Source organism: Rhinolophus sinicus, chromosome 4 (genome assembly GCF_057876585.1).
Source record: "Rhinolophus sinicus isolate RSI-liver-muscle chromosome 4, RSI-T2T, whole genome shotgun sequence".
In the NCBI taxonomy this organism is placed as follows: domain Eukaryota; kingdom Metazoa; phylum Chordata; class Mammalia; order Chiroptera; family Rhinolophidae; genus Rhinolophus; species Rhinolophus sinicus.
In genome coordinates, this window is record NC_142504.1 from 74,272,544 (window position 1) to 74,296,380 (window position 23,837).

Here is a 23,837-nt window from a genome sequence, read left to right on the forward strand (position 1 = left end):
AACTCATTATCAGGTTATACAAATTTTAATTTAATTCTAAGGAAAATAAATATACGTTGAAGAAACTTTATAGAATTATAATAAACACTAAGAAGGAGTAAAAATATTCCATAAGACTCAACCTAAAGGATTACTAATTTTTTTGTTTGTGTTTCTTATTTTTAAACAAATTTGCATTTAAGTGTTGGGATCATTTAGTGGGTATATAACATTTTTTGCTTGTTTTTTAAAAAACCCTAAGTATACATTGTTATTGAGTATCCTTTACAGTCCTAGTTTAATTGTTGCATAGTCTGCTATTACATGTATGTAATAGTTTCTTTTAACCAATTCCTTTGTTAGATGGTAGTTTCCAATTGTTTAGTATTTTAGATATTACTGAGGCAATAATTACTTTGTACTTAAATAATTTACACATCTCTATTTTTTTAGAGTAAATATTTAGAAGCAGAATTCCAGGGAATTTTAAAGTTTTTAAAATGAAATACTTGTTAATATTCTCCAAGAAGGTAGCAGAATTCATATTTCCTTAAATACTTACTAGTGACAATGGATATTAAGGTTAAAATTTTCTCCTTTCGTAAAGTAACTGCCGGTATTATTACTGAGGTACATTATTTTAATAATTTACCAAAACAAGAAACTGTGGCAGAAGTTTCAAACTTACTTCATAATATCACCTCCAAAGGTTCAGAGAACACTTCATGAAACAAATCTATTTTAAGGTAAATAGCATTTGAAAGAACAGTGCTCATCTTTTATCTTCCTGCATCCTGTGTATTTTTCAAAAGTACTCAACCATCATTGTAGAGACCTTTCCATTTGTCTGGACTTCATCAATTTGAAAAATTCAAAATATTTGGTATATATTGAATTTTTTTATTCAAAATTTTATAAGGTTCACCATCTCAGTACATTTTAGTCTTTTCATTATGTAGCATTTAAAAACTTAGGCTCTTGAGTCCTGCCTGGGTTTATACTTCTGTCTCAAAGTTACTGATTATGGATCTTTGGCAAGTTACTGGACTTTTCTGTGCCTCAATGTCTGTGTATCTGGAATGGATATAATAACAGTAACTTACCACATGCAATTGTTTTGATGAATGGATTACTTGATACGTATAAAATTCTGAAAGGAATACCTGGCAAGTTAGCTATTTTTGCTACTGTTATATATTTGATCAAAAATTTTAATTTTGAATGGAAAATATAGATATTCCACTCACCCCTCCCACTCTGGGGTTCGGATCATGGGTATGCATCAGAATTGTAGATTGCTCATTTTATTAATGTATCACAACAATGGAAAGTACTGGGAAAAGCTGGATAAAAATATCTTGTTTTAAGTTTAAAGATGAAATAAAACCAGGAATAGATTTGTCTTTCTCTTTATGTTCTTAGAAGTGTGTAAAGAGATGAGAGAGAGAGAGAGAGAGAGAGAGAGAGAACTAGAGAGAGAACTAGAGAGAAAACTAGAAAACTGTCCCTTTTCAGAGCAGATTTAGTGCCATCAATCACAGTAGTGAGGATGGCATCTGCACAGTCACAGATGAAAACATCCAGGATGATAGAGACAGAAAGTTCAGGAAGGAACTGAGCATGAGAGATGCCTTTTTAGAGAATGGTGTCTCAACCACTAGTGATGTAACCCAGCGAATATGTCAAATTCTGCCCGATAAGATTGGCCACTCTACCCCAGGGAAAGTGCAAATAAGTGTACTTAGAGAGAGGCTAGACATATTCTCTCCAATGTAGCCTCAAGAAGTCCAGAAAAGTTCTCCTTTCTGTGACCTGAGGCTAAACCATGAAAAGGGACTATGTGCCTCACTTTCCCCTACTCCAAGAATTTGTAATTTAGCTTTGAAAGTTATAATCACATGAAAAACATGGCATAGTCATCACAGAGTTTTAACTTTTCTCAGTGTAAACATATTCAAAATTTGGGGGCTGTTCTTTGTACTGAGATAATACAAAAAGTCATGAATGATGCAAGGTTTAGAGTGATGTTGTCCCATGACTTTTGTGTAGCTTCAAGTTTTCTGGCGTTTAATTTCTGCTGCCATGGAAACTGTCTTGACTAGTGCAGACTCTCAGTGATTTCCTGAAGGCAGAGTGATAACATATCTGAAAAAAGTGCTACTGTCTCAATTACTATCAATCAATATTTATTGAACCCTAGCAGCCTGTCTTGAACCACGTTAGGAGATTGCACTGAAATTTGCCCCCAGCCTGAGCATGATTGAACGGAGACACAGGAGGTCAGACAGTCCTCCAGAATATAGCCAAGAATTAAGGTCATAAAGTCTGTAGAATTAGGGATTTAGTGATTGAATCTCGGTTCTTGGTGAAAATTTAAAAATACTCTAAATGTCAACCCAAAAGAATTTAGGTTCCATCAGAAATTGTAACATTGGAATCATGTACTTCCATTTTGACAATTCATGTTTGACAATTCATTTTTCTTAATGTTCCTTCTAGTCCTTTTCACTGTTTGATACTTTAGATTCCTGTTTTATGAATATCCTTCTGTATTTCTGGAGTCTTTGTTATTTACCAAGAGTTTTACAGACCCACTCAGCTTGAAGCATCTACACGTCAGGGTAAAGTTTCTGGATCAATTCATTCTGTTGGGATTCATGTCTTAATTATTTTGTCTCTGTCATAAGCTTTTTCCACACCTCTTCACCCTCTGTTCGTCACATGGCCAGTTTGCTGGAACAAAGGATCCCTTGGCAGTCTTAGATGTGCCCTTTCCTTTAATCTTTCCTAAAGTTTCTCCCTTTGTAAACTTATAATAGCTCTTGGCGTTCACATCTCTTGATTCTACTGCTTTTCCTGTTTCTTCTCCTATGAACAAACAAAAATTAAAGTAAAACAGCATCAAAACTTAATACCACACTCTTCCCACACACTGCTCCTCTTGTCTAGAATTTTCTTTCCTTTACTTACTTTATCTTCTCGGAGCTATTCTGATTCTATAAGAGTTAAAATGCCTCCTTCTCCGTGAAGCTTTACTCCATTTCCTAATTTCTAGTTAGGTACTCCGTCTCTGTTTCCACTACACTTAAAACAATAATTTAGTTACAGCATTTATTTTATTTTAAGTGTCTTTCTCTGCGTTTCCCTGATTGCTCCTTGGCTGAAGTGGCTGCCTCTCATGTATCTTGGTATATTCTGCTTTAAACTCAGTGATTGGTATTAATACGGATACATTTATTGACATTAATGAACAACAAAAGACAAGATTTAACAAAGAAAACAAATCCACTCTCTGTAACTTTACTGTTTTGTTCCTTCAGCATAATGTACTTTATATCTGTAATCTACTAGAGGGACAGGAACTGGAATTAAAAATCTCACCTACTTGACTAGATGTCAGCATATGATACATACTGAAACAATGTTAGTTTATATGAAGTCATTTTACAATGCTGAAATTAAAATTGTTAAATACTCACTAGTAATGCCCGGATCCACCAAGTGGTTCAATGACTCCAATTATGGATAGACAATAGAGACATTTGCAGAACCTGTGAAATACCACTCTAGCACCCATAAAGCTTGATAACACATATACTGCCATTTATTTATTTATTTATTTATTTATTTATTTATTTATTTATTTATTTTTAATGGTGAAATAAAGGTTTTGGCCCTGGAGAAGAAGTTAATCTCTGAGGCATTCTCCTAGAATCTGAACACCTTTAGTTACTCTTCACACTAAACTCCTAGGTAGTTTTTTTTTTTCTTTTTTTTTAAAGTTTATTGGGGTGACAATTGTTAGTAAAGTTAGATAGATTTCAGGAGTATAATCCTGTAATACATCATCTATATATCACATGGTGTGTTCACTACTCAGAGTTAGTTCTCTATCACCATATACTGGATCCCCTTTACCCTCATCTATCACCCTGCTTCCTCCCTACCATCTGGTAACCACTAAACTATGGTCTGTGTTTATGAGTGTTTGTTTCTTCATTTATCTGTCATGTTCTTTTGTTGTTTTCAGTTTTATATATCACATATCAGTGAAATCATATGGTTCTCAACTTTTTCTGTCTGACTTATTTCACTCAGTATAAGAATCTCAAAATCCATCCATGTTGTCATAAATGGTACTATTTCATCTTTTCTTATGGCAGAATAGTATTCCATTGTGTATATATACCACAACTTATTTATCCAATCATCTATCAAAGGATATTTTGGTTGTTTCCATGTCTTGGCAACTATAAATAAAGCTGCAATGAACATTGGAGCACATATATCTTTACGGATAAATGTTTTCAGATTTTTTGGGGGTAGATACGCAGGAGAGAGATTGCTGGGTCATATGATAATTCTGTTCATAATTTTTTGAGGAACCTTCACACTGCCTTCCACAATGCCTGCACCAGTCTGCATTCCCACCAACAGCGTATGAGGGTTCCTTTTTCTCCACAGCCTCTCTCTCCCAACACTTGTTACTATTTGTCTTGTTGATGATAGCCATTCTAACTGGGGTGAGGTGATATCTCATTGTGGTTTTTATCTGCATTTCTCTGATGATTAGGGATGTTGAATATTTTTTCATATGTCGATTGGCCATTTGTATGTCCTCTTTGGAGAAATGTCCATTCAGGTCCTCTGCCAATTTTTTAATTGGTGTGTTTGTGTTTTTGTTGTTGTTGTTGTTGTTGTTGTTGTTGTTGAGTTGTATGAATCCCTTATATATTTTGGATATTAGCCCCTTATCGGAGGCATTGTTTGCAAAATTATTTTCCCATTAGGTGGTTGCCTCTTTATTTTGTTGATGGTTTCTTTAGCTGTGTGGAAGCTTTTTAGTTATATATAGTCCCATTCATTTATTTTATCTTTTATTTCCCTTGCCTTTGAGGTTAAATTCATAAACATGCTCTTTGAACCTAATGTCCATAAGTTTAGTACCTATGTTTTCTTCTATGCAGTTTATTGTTTCAGGTCTTATGTTTAGGTCTTTGATCCATTTTGAATTAATTTTGGTACATGGTGACAGACAGCAGTCTAGTTTCATTCTTTTACATGTGGCTGTCCAATTCTCCCAGCATCGTTTATTGAAAAGGCTGGCTTTTCTTATTGCATGTTTTTTGGCTTCTTTGTCAAAAATTACCTGTCCATAATTATGTGGGTTTATTTCTGGGTTCTCAATTCTATTCCATTGGTCTGTCTGTCTGTTTTCCTGCCAATACCATATATATTGTTGCCCTGTAGTGCAAGCTGAAGTCAGGGATTGTGATACCTCTAGCATTGTTCTTTTTTCTTAGTCTTGCTTTGGGTATTCGGGATCTTTTGTGGTTCCATACAAATCTGATGATTTTTTGTTCTATTTCTTTAACAAATGTCATTGGGGTTTTGATGGGGATTGCATTAAATCTGCATATTGCTTTGGGTAATATGGCCATTTTAACTATGCTGATTCTTCTAATCCATGAACACGGACTATCTTTCCATTTCTTTCTGTCTTTTTCAATTTCTTTTAAAAATGTTTTACAGTTTTCAGTATATGTCTTTTACATCCTTGGTTAAGTTTATTCCAAGGTATTTTATTCTTTTTGTTGAAATTGTAAAAGGAATTGATTTTTTAAAATTTCTTTTTCTGAGATTTCATTGTTAGTATATAGGAATGCAATGGACTTTTGTACATTGATTTTGTAGTTGGCAACTTTAATGCATTCGCTTCTTGTTTCTAGTAGCTTTTTCGTGGAGTCTTTAGGGTTTTCTACATATAGCATCATGTCATCTGCAAAGAGTGACAATTTAACTTCATTCTCAAATAGATGCCTTTTATTTATTTCTCTCGTGTGATTGCTCTGGCTAGGACTTCCAGTACTATGTTGAAAAGCAGAGATGATAGGGGACAGCCCTGTCATGTTCCTGGACATACAGCAAAGAGCTTCAGTTTTTCACCATTATGATAGTAGCTGAGGGTTTGTCATATATGGCCTTTATTACGTTGAGGTATTTTCCTTCTATACCTATTTTATTAAGTGTTTTAATCATAAATGGACGTTGTATCTTGTCAAACACTTTTTCTCCATCTATTGATATAACCATATGATTTTTGTCATTTATTTGGTTTATGTGATGTATCCCATTATCAATTTGTGTATGTTGAACCATCCTTATGCCCCTGGGATGAACCCCACTTGGTCATGCTGTATAATCTTTTTAAGGCATTGTTGTATTCAATTTGCTAGAATTTTGTTTAGTATTTTTGCATCTGTATTCATCAGGGTTATTGGTCTGTAGTTTTCTTTTTTTTGTGTTATCCTTACCAGATTCTGGTATCAAGGTAATGTTGGTCTCATAAAATGAGTTAGGGAGTATTGTCTCTTCTTCAATTTTTCGGAAGAGTTTCAGTAGGACAGGCATTAAATCCTCTTTCAATGTTTGGTAGAATTCACTGGTGAAGCAATCTGGTCCCAGAGTTTTGCTTTTGGGAAGTTTTCAGATGACTCATTCAATTTCCTTACTGTTGATCAATCTATTTAAATTTTCCAATTCTTCTTGATTCAGCTGAGGAATGCTATATGTTTCTAAGAATGTGTCCATTTCTTCTAGGTTATTGAATTTGGTGGCATATAATTCTTCATAGTATTCTTGGATTATCCTTTGTATTTTTGTGGCATCCGTGGTAACTTCCCCTCTTTCATTTCTGATTTTATTTGTGTCATTTCTCTTTTTATCTTAGTGAGTCTAGCCAAGGATTTGTCAATTTTGTTAATCTTTTCAAAGAACCAGCTCTTTTTTGCATTAGTTTTTTTCTATTGTCTTTTTGTTCTCTGTCATTTAGTTCTGCTCTGAATTTTATTATTTCCTTCCTTTTGCTGACTTTAGGTTTCATTTGTTCTTCTTTTTCTAGTTCTTTAACGTGTGACATGATGTTTTTTATCTGGGATTTTTCTTGTTTCTTGTGATAGGCCTGTAATGATATAACTTTCCCTCTTAAAACTGCTTTCACAGCATCCTCAAAGTTTTGATAGAATCTATTTTCATTCTCATTTGTTTCTATGTATATTTTGATCTCTCCTCTTATTTCTTCTTTGACCCTATCTCTCTTTAACAGTATGTTGTTTAATCTCTACATATTTGTGGTTTTTCCTGATTTCTTTCTGCAGTTGATATCCAATTTCAAAGCCTTGCAATCAGAGAATATGCTTGAGATGTTTTCAATCTTTCCAAATTTGCTGAAGCGAGTTTTATGTCCCACTATATGGTCTATCCTTGAGAATGTTACATGTACACTAGAAAAGAATGTATAGTCTGATGTTCTAAGATGAATTGCTCTATAAATGTCAATTATGTCCATTTCATCTAATGTGTCATTTAGGGCTGCTATTTCGTTATTTATTTTCTGTTTGGATGATCTATCCATAGCTGTCAATGATATATTTAGGTCCCCTACTATAATTGTGTTTTGGTCAGTTTCTCCCTTTAGTTCTGTTAGTAGTTGCTTTGTATATTTCAGTGCTTCCTGATTGGGGCATAAATATTGATGACTGATATGTCTTCTTGTTGTATAGTCCCCTTTATCATTATGAAATGTCCATCTTTGTCTCTTGTTACCTTTTTTATCCTGAAGTCTGTTTCATCTGATATCATTATGGCTTCACCTGATTTTCTGAATATCATTTGCTTGAGTGTCAGTTTCTACCCTTTCGCTTTGAGTCTATATTTGTCCTTGTAGCTGAGATGTGTCTCTTGGAGACTGCTTATGGTGAGGTTTAGTTTTTTGATCCAATCAGCTACTCTGTGCCTTTTTATTGGTGAGTCCAGTCCATCTACATTTAGGGTGATTATTGATATATGAGAATTTCCTATCATTCTATCTCTGGTTTTCAAGTAGGATGGTGTCCTCATTGTTTCTTTGGCTTTTTGTTGCTGTCTATTATTTCAGTGTGGTGGTAGTCTATGATTTTTTCTCTCCATTTCTTCTCTCTTTATGTTATATATTTCAGTTTTGGATTTTTTTTTTGAGTGGTTACCATTAAGTTTATATAAAATAAAGTTTCATATTTAGAATATTCCATTTTCTTCAGTATGCTTGCTTTCTCCATTCCCTGTGTCAGTTCAAACCTTTACTCTCTCCCATTTTATGCTTTTGTTGTCACAGATTATCCCTATTTATGCTGTGAGTTGATTTCTGTGCTGCAATAACAAGTTGTCTTTTTCCTCTTTATTTTAGTGGGTATTTTTTGTTTTGTTTTGTTTTTCCCTTCTTTACCATGTATGTTATGTTTAAGTGTATAGTGTTCTGTTTGGTGTAGGAATTACCATTAACTGCTTCTGTCTGTTTGTAATACTACTCATGGTTTTGCATTATTTTGCTTTTTTGTTTCAGGTCGAATAGTCTCTTTTAGTATTTCTTGTAGTGCATGTCATGTTTTAGACAATTTCCTCAGCTTTTGTGTGTCTGAGAAAGTCTTATTCCTCCTTCATCTCTAAAGGGTATCTTTGCTGGATATATTATTCTTGGCTCATAATTTCTCTCTTGCAATAATTTGAATATTTCATTCCACTCACCCCTGGCTTGCAGTTTCTGCTGAAAAATCTGATGATAATCTAAAAGGTTTTCCTTTGTAGGTTACTGTCTTCTTTTCCCTAGCTGCCTTGAGGATTCTTTCTTTGTCGTTAATTTTTGACAGCTTTAATACAATGTGCCTTGGAGAAACCCTGTTGGGGTTGAGGTAGTTAGGTGTTCTATTTGCTTCTTGGATTCAAGGATCCAATTCTTTCCACAAGTTTGGGAAGTTCTCATCGACTATGTGTTTGAATAAACTCTCTGTTCCTTTCTCCCTTTCTTCTCCTTCTGGTATGCTCATTATTCTTATATTGCTCTTTCTGATGGTGTCAGAAAGTTCTTTCTTTTCTTTTAATTCTCAAGTCTTTCTCTTCGATATGTGTCATTTCCAGATTTCTATCTTCAATGTCACTGATTCTTTCCTCCATCTGGTCAACTCTATTACCTAAGCTGGCTATTTCATTCTTCATTTCTTTTATTGAGTTCTTAATCTCTAGAAATCCTTTTTGGTTCTTTTTAAAAATTTCAGTCTCTTTGGTAAAATATTCATTTTGTTCTTTGATTGTGTCTCTGAGTTCATTAAATTGCCTGTCTGTGTTTTCTTGCATCTCATTGAGTTTTCTCAGAACTGCAATCTTGAATTCTCTGTCATTTAAGTCACATATTTCCATGTCTTTAAGGTCATTTTTTTTGGAGAATTTTTATTTTCTTTCTGAGCTGTCTTGTTACCTTGGTTATTCATGGCAATTAATGAATTATTATTTCTCTTCCTAGGCATCTACAGGAGTGGGTTCTGCAACAGGTTGATAAGAAGAGGTCTTTTTTTTTGTTTGTTTTCCAGTTGGTGTTGGTAGGATGTTTTATTTTCTCTCTGACTGCAGACTTTTATTCTCTCTCACGCTGTGGTGCTATATTTTCTCTGCACTGTTCTGGCTTCTCACACAGTGGGGGGGGGGGATTCCCTGGAAGGAGGACTTCTTCCCTGTGAACAGGTCACCTGGGTCACAGAGCACATCATCTGCGGGGGGATGTGGAGATCTTCTGAAGTTTCAAAGCTCTTCCTGCACCAGTTTCAGATCCTGTGTGTTTCAGAGGCTCTGTTTACTCCTGCACGGACCCACCCAGATAGGTGGGGACAGGGCGGGGTGGTTGTGAGAGGTGGACCAGAGCAATGGTGGCAACCACCAGCACAGCCCGTCCTGCATCCAGTTTCCCTCCCCTCCACCATAACTAGCTGCATTGTTATTCTGTGGCTGTGGGTCGCAGTTCCCAGAATTGCAAATATTCTATTCTTTTGATTTGACCCTGTTATTGTTCCGCTTCTAGCACTGGGATGGTGGGTGTGGGGTGAGCTCTGCGAGAGTGGGGAGGGGGCAGCTAGGCTCTGTGCCTATGCCGTCTGTCCTCTGCTTGGCAGTGAGAGCTTAAACTGCCATTTTCACCCATCTTCTCTCAGTCTTTGCTCTGAGGTCTCTGCCGTGAGCTTTGGGTTCAGCTGTGTTACATGCTGATCCCTCAGGCGGGACTGTAGGCCATAAGCAGAGCATTAGCAGTTCACATACTTCCCTCTTCCGCAACTGTGATAGCTCTGGAATGCAGGGAGCTCAGAGCAAAGAATGCTCTGGAATGCTCCTGCTCCCGTGGGGCCAGCGTTTCCACCCTCCCCCCTTCAATCCTCCCCCACTCGTCCAATTTACGCATCTTTGGATGATTTCAGTCCCGCCTCTTAGTCTTGTCTGTGTGCTTCACAAGGAATCCTTTGTGGAATTATAGTTGTTCAATTTGTTGTCAACTCCAGGAGAGATTCCAAGAGGCTCACCTCACGCCACCATTTTTATGACATCAAGTAGGTAGTTTTTTAAAAACTTAACTCTCGTTTTGATTTTTCAAATAGAGAAATTGAAGAAGCAGATGTATATGTATGCATCTGTGGAAACTTATTAACATTTTAATGGCATTAGCATATTCTCTGCTATCGTGTTTCCCTGAAAATAATACCTACCTGGAAAATAAGCCCCAGTTAAGATTGTCAGCCAGATGGATGCATTTAGTACTTTATGATGATGTTCCAGAAGATGACATGACTATATTTGAATAAATGTAGATTGTTGTATATGAAAAAATAAGACATCCCCTGAAAATATGACTTAGTTCATCTTTTGGAGTAAAAATTAATATAAAGCCTGGTCTTATTTTGGGGAAAATACGGTGTTAGAGTTTTGTTGGTATCATCACCGTTTCATTTTGTTTTTTTAAAACCCACTTTGTTGCCATATGATTGACATGTAAAGAGCTGTACATACTTAATGTATATAACTCGATAAGTTCAGGGACAAGTATTCACTCATGGAACTCTCACTACCATCAAAGCCACAGAAATATATTCATCCCTCCTAAAGCTTTCTCCCACCCCTTTTATTGTTATTGTGTTTGTGTGTGTGTGTGTGTGTGTGTGTGTGTGTAGAATTATAGGTATACAATCCAGTATTGTTAGCTCCAGGCACTATCCTGTATAGTAGATCTCCACAACTTATTTATTTTGCATAACTGATACTTTGACTCTTTGACCATCATTTTCCCATTTCCCTCACCCCCAGCCCCTGGCATCCACCATTCTACTCACCATTCTCTGCTTCTTTGTGTTTAACTCATATTTCATATTCATATGGAATATTTCGTATTCCATAAGTGGGATCATGAAGATTATTTCACTCAGCATAATGTCTTCCAGGTCCATTTATGTTAGCACAAATGGCAGTATTTTCCTGTTTTATTTTAATGCTGAATATCATTCCATCATATATATGCCACATATTTTAATCCATTCATTTTTCTGCAGTTAAGTTGTTTCCTATTTTCGCTATTATTAATAATGTTGCAGCGAACATGGGAGTTCAGAATATTTTTGAGATCCCAATTTTAATTCCTTTATTACCATTTCATTCTGAATAGAACAGAAAGGTGTAAAGTTTGAAATCTTTTTCTCAGTTTGAAATTGTATATTTTTTCAACTTGGCAGCATTTGAACCAAAGAGCAAGACAACACAGAAAAAAGGCAGCCTCTTCCATGGTTGGCACTTAGATAGATGGTGCTATTGTAATGATTGGTGAACAGAGAAGTAGAAAGATAAAGACATAGCTTTTCAAAATGTCTTATATGCAATTTCATCATATATTTGTGAAATGTTGTGATACTTTAACATAGCACCTGCATTCCACATATTCTAATGTAAAACTTAAGCAATTTCAAAATTAAATATCATGAGGTTATTATTGCACATTTTTTTTTACCCTTCACCTGGATAAGGTAACTTAGTATTACATAGTTTGCTGATGACACAAAGCTAGCCCTCAGAACAAAATCAGAATTAGATGTTAAACCTCAGTTTTTAATCTGTTGCTTAGTTACTGAGCCATATAGCATAATTGTGCCACGATCATTAGCTCTGGCATTTACATTTGTAAACCTACCTTTGTTTGGTCATTTTTCATAATGGTGCTGAAATATTCAGACCACTGCATTAAGTCAAATGGTATCAAGCTCGTAAAATTTTTACCTTTTAATTAAGACAATCCGAAAATCATTCCCAAAAGAAAAAAAGTTTTAGCAAAATTTACAAATAGAGAAATAATGTTCTGAATGTTGCATTTCTTAAATCTTAAATAAAAGATAACATTTAAAATACAGCTATTATTGTTGACTCATAAATGTGGTGTTTCAGGTCATTATATCCTATTGTTAAATATTTCAAGCACTTTGAAACATATGCTTGCTGACTGACCACATTCTTTAACATATTGCAAGCACTTGTTATCATATTTTACCAATAGGTTCAAATATGTTTTATTGCTATGAAGATCCAGCTGCTCCTTTCTCTGAAATATGCCAGAAGATTTATTATGGAGCCCTTTCTCTTAATGTCTTTGTTCCCTTTCTTTCAATCATGTGATTCTTTAGCATATTCCATCCTCCTATTGACCTGAAGTGGTTTCAAGAATTTGGTTATTTGAACAAAGGACTTTTCTTTTTTTGCCCCCTTTTTTAAATGATTGCTAAGCAAGATTAGCTATATTTTATAAAAAAGGGAGAATTAATTTTAAAAAATTGTTAATCTCTCAGGCCAAAGAGAGAAAAACATATGACAGTTGCATGCAAAGGATACTCAAGGTCCAGCATAATCAAGGTGTGACTGGTAAGCAACGGTATGATTGACAGAAGGGAAGAGAAAACACTATAATATAAAAATGGAAGTTTTCCCATGGTCACTTTTGAACTATAAGAATAAGAAAATAAGAAAAATTAAGAAAATGCTATATATATATATATCACTATATATATGCTATATATATATATATATATATATATATATATCACTAAAATCTCACATCATTAAATTCTTGATAAATATTAATAAAATTTTAATGTTATAAAAATATTCACAGCTAAAGAACGTAAAATTCATTCATAATCCTCTATTCATTCAGTCAATAAATGCTCAAGAATGCCTACCATCTGTCAAAAATTGTCTAAGATATTGAATATAAAGTGCTGAGTGACCTGGACAAAGTCCTTGACCTTAAAGAGCTTAATATATAGCTATAGTTGACATTATATATTGATTTCCATGCCTTTGTCAGTATTTAGGTTTTCTCAGGTGACATTTCTATAGATACCTGTAGTTTAAGGTTTATAGGGAACACTGATCTGCATCCAATTTACCTATCTACGATTTTTCAATGATTTCTCTCCTCCACTCCAGAAGGGGTTTTCCTTTATACTCTTCAGTAGAATATTTATTCTGGATCTAAGAAATGAGAAAAAAAACTGCAGAAAAAATCTAGTCATATTTACATTTAACTTAATGTCAAGGAATGCTAATGAGGAGTGTGATTTCATTGGCTTCTGCTTTAAATTCCTGATAATTAAGGCTAATGTTCAGATCTTTTTGAGAAAAGAGACCCTCCCTCCTTATAATGCCTTAAGATAAGATTCTTTATCTAAATGGGAATTTTGAGATCTAGTCTAAACACCAGGGCAGGATTATCTGACAAATGTCCATTCATGTTAAATTTTTAAGTATCTCCTGTGATGAAAAACTCTTTCCTTTTTTCTGAACAATTTTTGAAGTCTATTTTTTTTAAACAATCTCTGCTGCTGTAGACATTAAGGAATTTATAGACAAATAGGCTAATAGATAAAGAAAAATTATAATAACACCACACAGAGTTATCTGTTAGTCTCATATATTTGCTTGGATTATCCGTAGAATGTCAAAAGAAATACCTGTCCTCAAGACATTCTTTATCTACTTAGAAAACTGAGATATGTATGCTATAAAGATATAAAACCCCAGATATTTTGTGACAGTAGAAAAGATAAGTAGTGCCAATTACAATGGGTTACTATGATCTCACTGACTCTTAAGGGCTGGATAACAATTAAACTGGTAGATCTTTAAGGACAACCAAATTAGTGTAGAAATAGAGGAGTGAGAATGCACAAAGTTTGTTCAGAGCAATAAGGAGACTGGTCTGGCATATGATGGTGTGGCAAGGATTGGAGTGTAGGTTGTAGACCTCAATTTATAGGTGCTATTGAACTTAAATCTATAGATAATAGAGGACTGGTGAAAGTTGTTGGAAACAGAATGATGAATATGTCTGTAAAATAAATTATTATAGGGCTGCACAAAAGTCTGGGTTGGAAGTAATAAATCTAGGGAACTAGAAGTGCTAGTACAAATAATGTATGAGTTATATACATATACATATCAGGAAGGAAATAGTGTGAGGGCTATTTTGGTAAAAGAAGAGTCTTAAGACTGGTCACTGAGCACATTCAATGAGTTTACTCAGTCAACTAGAGGGAAATAAGTAAGCTGCCATGAACCATTACTTCCTTTTACAGGATTTTTAAAATGAAATAATTGGGATAACATCATGGGACAAGAAGCATTACACATTCGCTTTTCTTTATCACTTGCTTCTTAACGCAATAAATAGAAACTGGTAAATTCTACTAAGATTCATTTATTCTCCTGACCTTAAACTGAATATTATATTAGAAGTACCTGTTTCAACCAGTACAATGAGGCAGCTAGACAAACAAATGATTCTTAATGTTATTGATCAAACAGCATTTATTCTGGTCTTATAAAATCATTAATTATCTATTCTGGAGACAGTCCTGACATTGTCTTCAAATAGGCCACGCCTATTAGGTTGGTGCAAAAGTAATTGTGGTTTAAAAGGATAAAAGTAATTGCAAAAACCGCAATTACTTTTGCACCAATGTAATAATTAATATGCAAAATGGCTTCTGACATTTTGTAAAAACTATTGAAAAGTGGATAATACTCATACTCAGCTGCAATTGAGCCAGGTGGAGGAATCATAAGGCATCATTTAATCAACATTTTATAACATATGTAAGTGATGAAGACTTAAATGAGGTTTCTCAATGACTGTCAATTTATTTTAATCTCCAAATTTATTTTAAAACTTACATTGTACTATCCATTATTTTGCTTGGTTTGTGAGTGGAGGATAAATTTTCTAAAATGCATAGGTGTCACATGGACTATTTACAATTGCACTAGAAAACAGGGCTTTTCTATATAGAACTGTAAAGTAAACATTGTTTTTAAAAAGTTGAGCAACATTTTTATGTTTGAGTTCTTTTTTTTTTGAGAAACAGTTTTGACTTATTGCATATGGTATAACTGATAGCATTTTAAATAAAAGGGAAGGAATCTTATGTAAACTTCATGGAAAGTAAGGTCATAATAAATGATAGATTAAATTGTATATAATGATAACATGTACGAAAGGCTTTTTTTTTTAATTAGTTTCAGGTGCACAAGACAAAGTAATACTTAGACGTTTATCATTTATATCTCTCACACTGTGTGAAACCCCCTCCCGAAAGGTTTTTTTATACTTTGAAAGTTTCATTTGTTTTAGGGAAAAAAATCATTGTTTTATTGATAATTTAAACAATTAAACATACCAATTGCAAAAATACTAGAAGATAATTTTCAATGGTTATTAATATAATTTTCTTCTTTATAGTCTTCCTTATTAAATTTTGATGTATTAAGAATATCCATATACTACAAATCCTCACTTATAAAAATGAAGTTTTACATTTTATCAGTATAAAAGCCACTCAGATTATATGTAGTCTAAATATTAACTCTTAAATATAAGGTACTTTATGTAATAATAGTAAACATTTCTAGTGTATTTATCATGTGTTAGATCTTTTACATATAATATTTTGTTTAATCTTTACTGTACCCTGGTGAGGTAGGCAGCATCATAATCTCTATTTTGTAGATGAGAAAATTAATGTTGACAGAATCTAAGAAATCTGTTGAAGAACACACAGAAAATGGGTGAAGCAGAAGTTGAATCAAACCTTATTACTTTGACTGTGGAATTAATGCATTTAATTGTCTCCATCATGCTAGTGATAATTTTATCAAATTCACATTCCATACTAATGGAGTTGACCTTATTATTCCTTTTGAAATGAACAGTTAAGACATTTTAATGTAATCCACACTGATAGGTACCATTCAGTTTTACTATATTTTTTAATTAAAAAAACATAATTAATTGGCAAAATCTAAAAGACTCACTAATGCTGCTACTGAGACAGAACAGATGTGATTAGGAAGTGTGTTTCTGGAAAGCAAAGTCGTCCTCCAAAATTATTGGCTAATATTAACACAGAAGGTATCTTGGGCTACCATACATTCCTGTCCTTTGATCATTTTTGTGACATCCCCCAGTAAAAGTTTAGGCAAGAACCAAGGCCATTACATGGATCTAAAGATTCATGAGCCAGTCATATTATAGATTCTAACTCTGAGGCTTTCAAAAGCTACTATTTAGAAGATTGTCGTCCCAATGGAAAGTATGTATTTCAAAGAGTCAACTGCAACATTTAAAATATCAAAAGGAAATGTATAATATATTTATTTTTTAGTGAGTTTTGAAATGAAATGACCTTTAGAGCAAATTGAATTTAGAGCCCCATCTCTGAACTAGAATGAAGAAGAAGAATTTTGTTTGGACATGTTTCCATGGAAATGAAATTTTCTCAGTGGAGTCATTTTTAGAGAGATCTCAAAACAAACAAATCCAGAAGGCATGGGGAATTACTCTATTTTACAGTACTAAAAAAAATAAAAACGGAAAAGAAGATGCTGTCTCAGAGTTATAAATAGAAATACAGGTATGCATCTTCACTTGCATTTAAGTTACATGGGTACATATTAGGGCTTGAAATACCAACTTGGATTTCTCTCTCTTTTTTTTTCTGAGATCACTCCCCTTTTCTACTGGAATGTTATCACAGATTTAAATTTGAATGTTTCTTCTAGATATGTCAAAAAATAACAACATGGCAAAGAAGATAGTCTCACAACCCAGGACCAGTGGTAATAGACATAAGTATATTCTAGGAGAAATTGTAGGCTAATCCATCCAGAAGGGTTAAGGGATAGTGGAAAGGCCTTATGTCTTTTTGCAGAGCTGATAACCATGAGGGCTTAAAATTTTCCACAAAGGTGGAATTAGAGAGGAAGCGGGTTTTGTTTGTTTATGTGTTTTTGGTACACAGCATTAAGTAAAAATGCATATGGATGAAGAATATATATATGGATTTAAACTTGTGCTCTGTCTGGCTTCTTGAACTGGTTTTGAGCCCCACTGAGGAGAGCCAGTAAGGCCAAAACCTGGAGGAACTGTTTCAGGAGGAAATTTCAATTAGTGCTCCACTGAGGACAGATGACAATGTGTGGCACAGGTTTGAGGCATAGACTTGACTCTGCCCAGTTTAGACTGGAACCCAGAGCCACTCTGCCAACTCCACGGCTGCCATCTTGTGGAGGGTCTGGAAAAAATGTCCAACACACAGGTGTAGTGGCAATAGTGAATTTTCTCAAGGAGATTCATGAGAAAGAACAGCATTTAGGAAAATCTGTTGTAGAAAAACAAAGGGTGGACACCATGGTTACCTAATTGACAGACTGACTTGACAGACTGTGTTCACACATGAGGCAGACCCGGGGTTTTCCAGAGGTAACTGAAACACAAAAAGTCTCCAATTAAGGCTGAGGATTAAGACATAAACTGGTGGGCACTAGAAGAGAAAAGGCAAAATGTTAATTTTAATGTAAACTAATTGGAATGAATTATTCAACTATGCATGATGGGCAAGTTTGTGACACATCTGGAGTCCATAAATATATGTGTTAAAATTAAAATTTTATAGTTTTGTATACTATTTTTTATCACTGACATTTCCCCTTATCATTAACTATTCTCCAAAACCATGGTTTTTGTTGGTTATATATTAGTGATATTCATATATTTTATAACTTAAGATATGGTTTTTGTACATGTCTATGTTATTTAAAATCTTAATATCATCCTACCAAGTACAGACACCACTTACCTGAAGTCTCACAGCTTGGATATAGAGTTAGTACTTGAACCTATGGGCTCTGACTTGAGTGACTATGCATGTTTCCCTAACAACATGCCTTCTCTTATATAAACGAACTAAAAGCACATCTTTATAAATACAAGGAAACCATACTGGATGCCATCAGGGCTAAATAGATGATGTGTATAAAGAAGTGTAACACTCTTAAAGGCATAGGAAATCAACTGAACACACAAACGTGCACATACATACAAACACACACACATACATGCACACACACAATCCTGCAATGTAATCTCAGTGTGATGACTTTATCTTAATGAATAGGCTTAAAATATACACTTACTCTGTTTCCCCAAAATATGACCTAGCCAGACAATCAGCTCTGATGCGTCTTTTGGAGCAAAAATTAATATAAGACCAGGCATTATTATATTATATTATATTATATTATATTATATTATATTATATTATATTATACAGACCTGGTCTTATATTATAGTCAAATAAGACCTAATATAATATAAGACCCTGTCTCATGTTACTATTTACTCCAAAAGACGCATTAGAGGTGATTGTCTGGCTAGGTCTTATTTTCGGGGAAATACGGTATGTCTCTCCCTTTATTTGGACTACTAAATTAACATAGCATGAAGAAATTGATAATTTACTTACATAATTTTCATCCAACTTTAAAACTGATGTAGTTTAGGAATGTAGAATTTTGTAAAGATATATTTGAAAATGTGTTCACTGTGTTTTATAAATTACTTTTTATGAATTACAATGTAATAAACATTTCTGTGATTAGTTCTTGGAAAATTGGTTCTGTAAATCAAGTTGTATATTCTTTATTATAAAAAAACAAACCCAGTTATATAACAAAAATTAGTCTTTCTTTTCGTGTTCACTCTTAGGAAAATTAGCCCAGTTCAAGATGCAATGTGGTAATCATTTTATCTGAAATGTTTAGTGGTATCTTCCCCCCACCCCCAAGTCTAAAATAGAGCAATGAACCAGTCCCAAAATCAATCAGAGTCTTGGTGGATTGAAGAAAGGTGGCTGGTCTGCGAGGTCGGTCTGGCAGAGGTTAGGTTGGAGTGCAGTGGAGCAGAGTGGAGAGTTCTCAGAGCAGAGTGGCAGCCTGGTCCACTCTCACTCAAGACTGTCTCTCTGAGCTGCTAAAGTCCTCAGTTCTTATGCAGTTCTGAGTGCCTTCCTGACATCACCTTATTGCAGCAGCCAACCAGCACACTGACGTCCTCATATTTTCAGTAGCAGACCTTCGGGGTGTAGCTAGTTACACCCAATTACCAGGGCAACCAGGCCGCTCCCTGGGTGTTGTCTGCTAAGTTCTTTGCACATGTCCAAAATGGAGTTACTCTAGCTCATTCAATGTGGAGTCACTCTTGCTCACACAAAACTCATTCTAACAGCTTCCAGAGGTGCTCTACACACTGACCCCAGCAGCCTTCAGGGTGCAGGTGTCCTACTGTCAGGCAACAGCGTGCCTGTGGACTCGGAATGACTGCCTGACTTGCAGAATTATTGCTGTCCTTTATACCTCTTACCTCACTGCATTTGGCCTGTTGGGTCCCCTCGCTACAAAGTAACACTCTCTAAACCATGTCTGAGCTTGCCCAGTTCTTTGAATACCATGAGTTCATGAGTCTTGAACATTAGTGTGCATACAAATCACATGAGAAGTATGTTTGTTAAAATACAGACTGTGATTCCATAAGGCCTGCAGGTGGATGAGGGCTGAGGTTCTGCCTGTCTAACATGCACTCAGTTACTGCGCTGCTTGTCTATGGAACAGACTAGTAATTGTAACACTTTAGATTGCCCAATTGTCCTCTCTAGCTTAGTATCTAGCATCTACCTCAGATGGCTCTGTCCTCCTAACCCCTTGGAAATGTGGAACTGAGGACCTGGTCATATGACAGTGACAGAATCTAGGTATTAATGAATGTACTGCTTTAATCTCATTGTTCCAAGATGCCTACTACATCTGACAGGAATCGGTGTTCCTATTTTTATTTTCATTCGGCTGATGGAAAAATTTCTGCTAGATAGGAATTGCAAAAGTCACCTTATTTATCCCTTTCTTCCTGCCAACAACCACCTCCAAACAGCCAGAGTCTCACAGGAGCAGGCTGCCACCTGTGATAGGATTAGTGGCAAGAACTGGGCATTCTCTCTGTATGTCATGATGCTTCTTCACTTGTGAAAATTATAGTGAGGCATTTCTCTAAGCACCTCACCCAACCTACACTGGGAGAAATTGTCACTTGCACATAAGAGAAGCCCAATACTCTCCCTATGGTTGACAAACAAGTATTATATTGGATAGATTGACTGCTCTGTAGGGTCAAGTTGTGCTTGAACTCTTTTAGACCATCAGGGTCCCCAAAATCTACAGGTAGGAAGACAATGCTTTCTTGCTTTCCAGCCACTGGTTACTTCAAAATCTCAAACATTATAAAAAGAAAGTTAGACAACTTGAGGGTTACCCCACCCCAACTTTATTTTTCTTTTGAAAGGAGAAGCACCAGACACTAGTGCAGTCAGAAAATATTGGAGAATAACAAGCCATGCAACAGTCTTAGCTGCTTTTCTTTGTGTGTGCATGTATCTTCCCCCCCACCCCCCCACAGCAGTGAGAAAAACACGCCATCCAAAATAAAGACTTAGCTGAAAGCTAGTGCCATGTGAGGGTGTAGAATTGCATCCCTGTTTGAGAGAGGCCCCTGAGGCCATTGAGGTTTTGCTCAGTTAACAGCTCTGAGTTTGCAAGGGATCATGAGAATACTGATAGAATGGACAACTACTTCTTAGCTTTAGAAAAACAATACTCCATGGCAGTAAGACAAGGTGTCTTGTTAATTAAGAGTTTAAGAAGTACATTAAAATTAAAATTTAAAAAATACTCTATGGAAAAATTACAGTTCTACCCTTTCTTGTGTTTGGTTAAAAAATAAGTAAAAATGTTATTAACAATTTTTCTCTGTACTAACCTTGACTGAAGTCTCCTTCTTAACAATCTTACTGGAAACTTCGTGTTCTAATTGTCTTCTGCAAACATCTCTCTCTCTCTATATATATCTATATCTATATCTATATCTATCTATCTATATATATATCTATATATATATACACATACATATATATACACATATATACATATATGTATACATGTATACATATATACACATATATACATATATACATATACATGTATACATATATATGTATATATGTGTATATATATATGTATATATATATATATACATATATATATACACACCCATATAACTATTCTTCTACATTCTTTGATATTTCAGATGTTTTAGAACTTCAAATATTTGCTAGATATCATTGAATATATTGAGAAAGCACTGACTAATGATGTTTCTTTTCTACACAATAGCCATTCTTCCTCTCTGAGCATGTATTTAGAGTTAGACAGTGGACATCTGATCGATTAGTCGCTCACTGTGTTGGAGGTAAAAGTGGGAGGAGAGGGCCACAAAATAAAAAATAAACTATTTCATTCTCGACTATCATGAGCTCACAATCTATGGCTGAAATAACAGGCAAATAGCAGTGTAGAGGCATAAAGTTTCAGTCTTTGACACTTCTTGACTGTTCTTTTTATTTTCGCTGACACCCATTTTCTTCAGTTTATATCCCTGTTTCATTTTACAACATTTTCAGCTTTATCAAGGTATAATTGCCAAATAAAATTGTAAGATATTTAAAGTTCACAATGTGATGACCATTTTACCACATTTGAACACTACGGACACAGTTATCTAATTAAAAAAAATTTTTTTTCTCAAATATCAATGAGATCTTCTCATGTCCCCCAGTATCTGCTGCAATCTCTTTCTTTTTTTAAAATTTTTTTTTATTAGTTTCAGGTGTACAAAACAGTGCAATAATTAGATATTTATACCCTCACAAAGTGATAACCCCCCTCCCCCAACTGCTACTCTTCTGACATCGTATATAGCTGTCAAAATTCCATTGATTCTGTTCCCTATGCTGTACTCCACATCTTGTGACCATATATATATATATATATATATATATATATATATATATATATATATATATATAATTATAGTTCACATTCAATATTATTCAGCTTCAGTTTCAGGTGTACAATGCAGTGGTCAGGCATTTACACTGTCCATGAGTGGTCTCCCTAGTAAGACAAGTGCCCGTCTGACACCCTACAAAATCTTTACAGCATTATTGATTATATTCCTCAAACTGTGTTTCGTATCACCGTGCCATTATTGTGGCTACCAATTTGTGCTTTCTAATCCCCTCACTTTCTCCCTCATCCCCACCCCCTCTCATTTAGGAACCATCAGTATTTTCTCTCTATCTCTGAGTCTATTTCTGTTTAGTTTGCTCATTTATTCTGTTCTTTAGATTCCACATTTAAGTGAAATCATATGGTATTTGTCTTTCTCCATCTGACTGAGAACATTACGCTAAATGAAATAAGTCAGATGCTGCAATTTTTTTCATCACACACACACAACATATATGTATTATATATGTATAGATATCTTTCAATATAAAAATTAGCATTTTCTCAAGATAGCCCATACAATTATATTTATGCAAATATTGTATCCTATTTCTACTTGACATTTAACATCAACTTGTATCTGGCATGAATGTTCAAATTTCCATTTAATTATATGTTTATACAGGTGTGATAGAAACATATAGTGAATGTTTAAATAAAAAAACATATTACAGTAAAAGACACATTGTCGTTAATTCCCCTTATTTCGAACACAAATCCCATCGTTCTTGCCACTTTCTGAAGCAGTTCTGGAAGTCCTCTTTCATGAGTGTCTGTAGTTGCGCTGTCATGGCTGCCTTGATGTCCTGAATCAATTCAAAATGTTTACCTTTCATGGTCATTTTGACTTTGGGAAAGAGCCAGAAGTCACATGGTGCCAGATCCAGTGTATAAGGTTGATGAGGACACATCGTAATGTTTTCATTTAACAGAAATTGCCACCCAAGAAGCGGTGTGTGACATGGAGCATTGTCATGATGGATGGTGAAACCATTTGACCATTTCATGTTAATGCATTGTTTGTGATCCATGATTTATGGCACACTTTAAAACACATCTTTTCTCAACTGTAGCTCTTACCCGACTTACTGCACTGAACAAGTTGATACTTGTCCCACACTGTTACTAAGATTCTTTGCTCTACTTCCTGTATTGAAGATCCCAGCCTTTCCATTGGATGGCACTCGGCAGCAGCATTCCCTATATTTGTTGGTCACACCTTGTATATAGCTATATTAACAGCCACAGTGAAGAAAGTGATGTGTGTAGGGGGTTGAGTGACTTGTTGTTTTAAAAAATCAGCAGTGCATATGTGTTTTAAAGAATAGACATAAGTGAATAAATATATTCATACAATGTCTTTTTAATTGAAAATGAATTCCTTTTCAAGGTTGGAAAGCATGAAAGAGTCCTTGTCTCCAGCTTTAGCGACACCTACAAAATTGTTTAGAGGCTGTACAGTGCAGGTAAAGTGCTTTGAACTCATCAATCTTGGCTCATACTGAACTGCTCTGGAGCTCCAGTGTCTTCTCTAGTAAACATGGACCATAGTGTGTACCTTGCTACTACATTCTTGTCTAGATTAAGATGTTGAGCTGGGTAAGAGTCCAGTAAGGCCTCCTTAGAATGTTGCAAAGTGCTAAGCAGTGGGGATCTTATAAAATTCATGAAATGGGCTTATACTTAGCCTACGTGGGGGCTGCACCCTCTGGTCCTCAGGGTGCTGGAGGATTCAT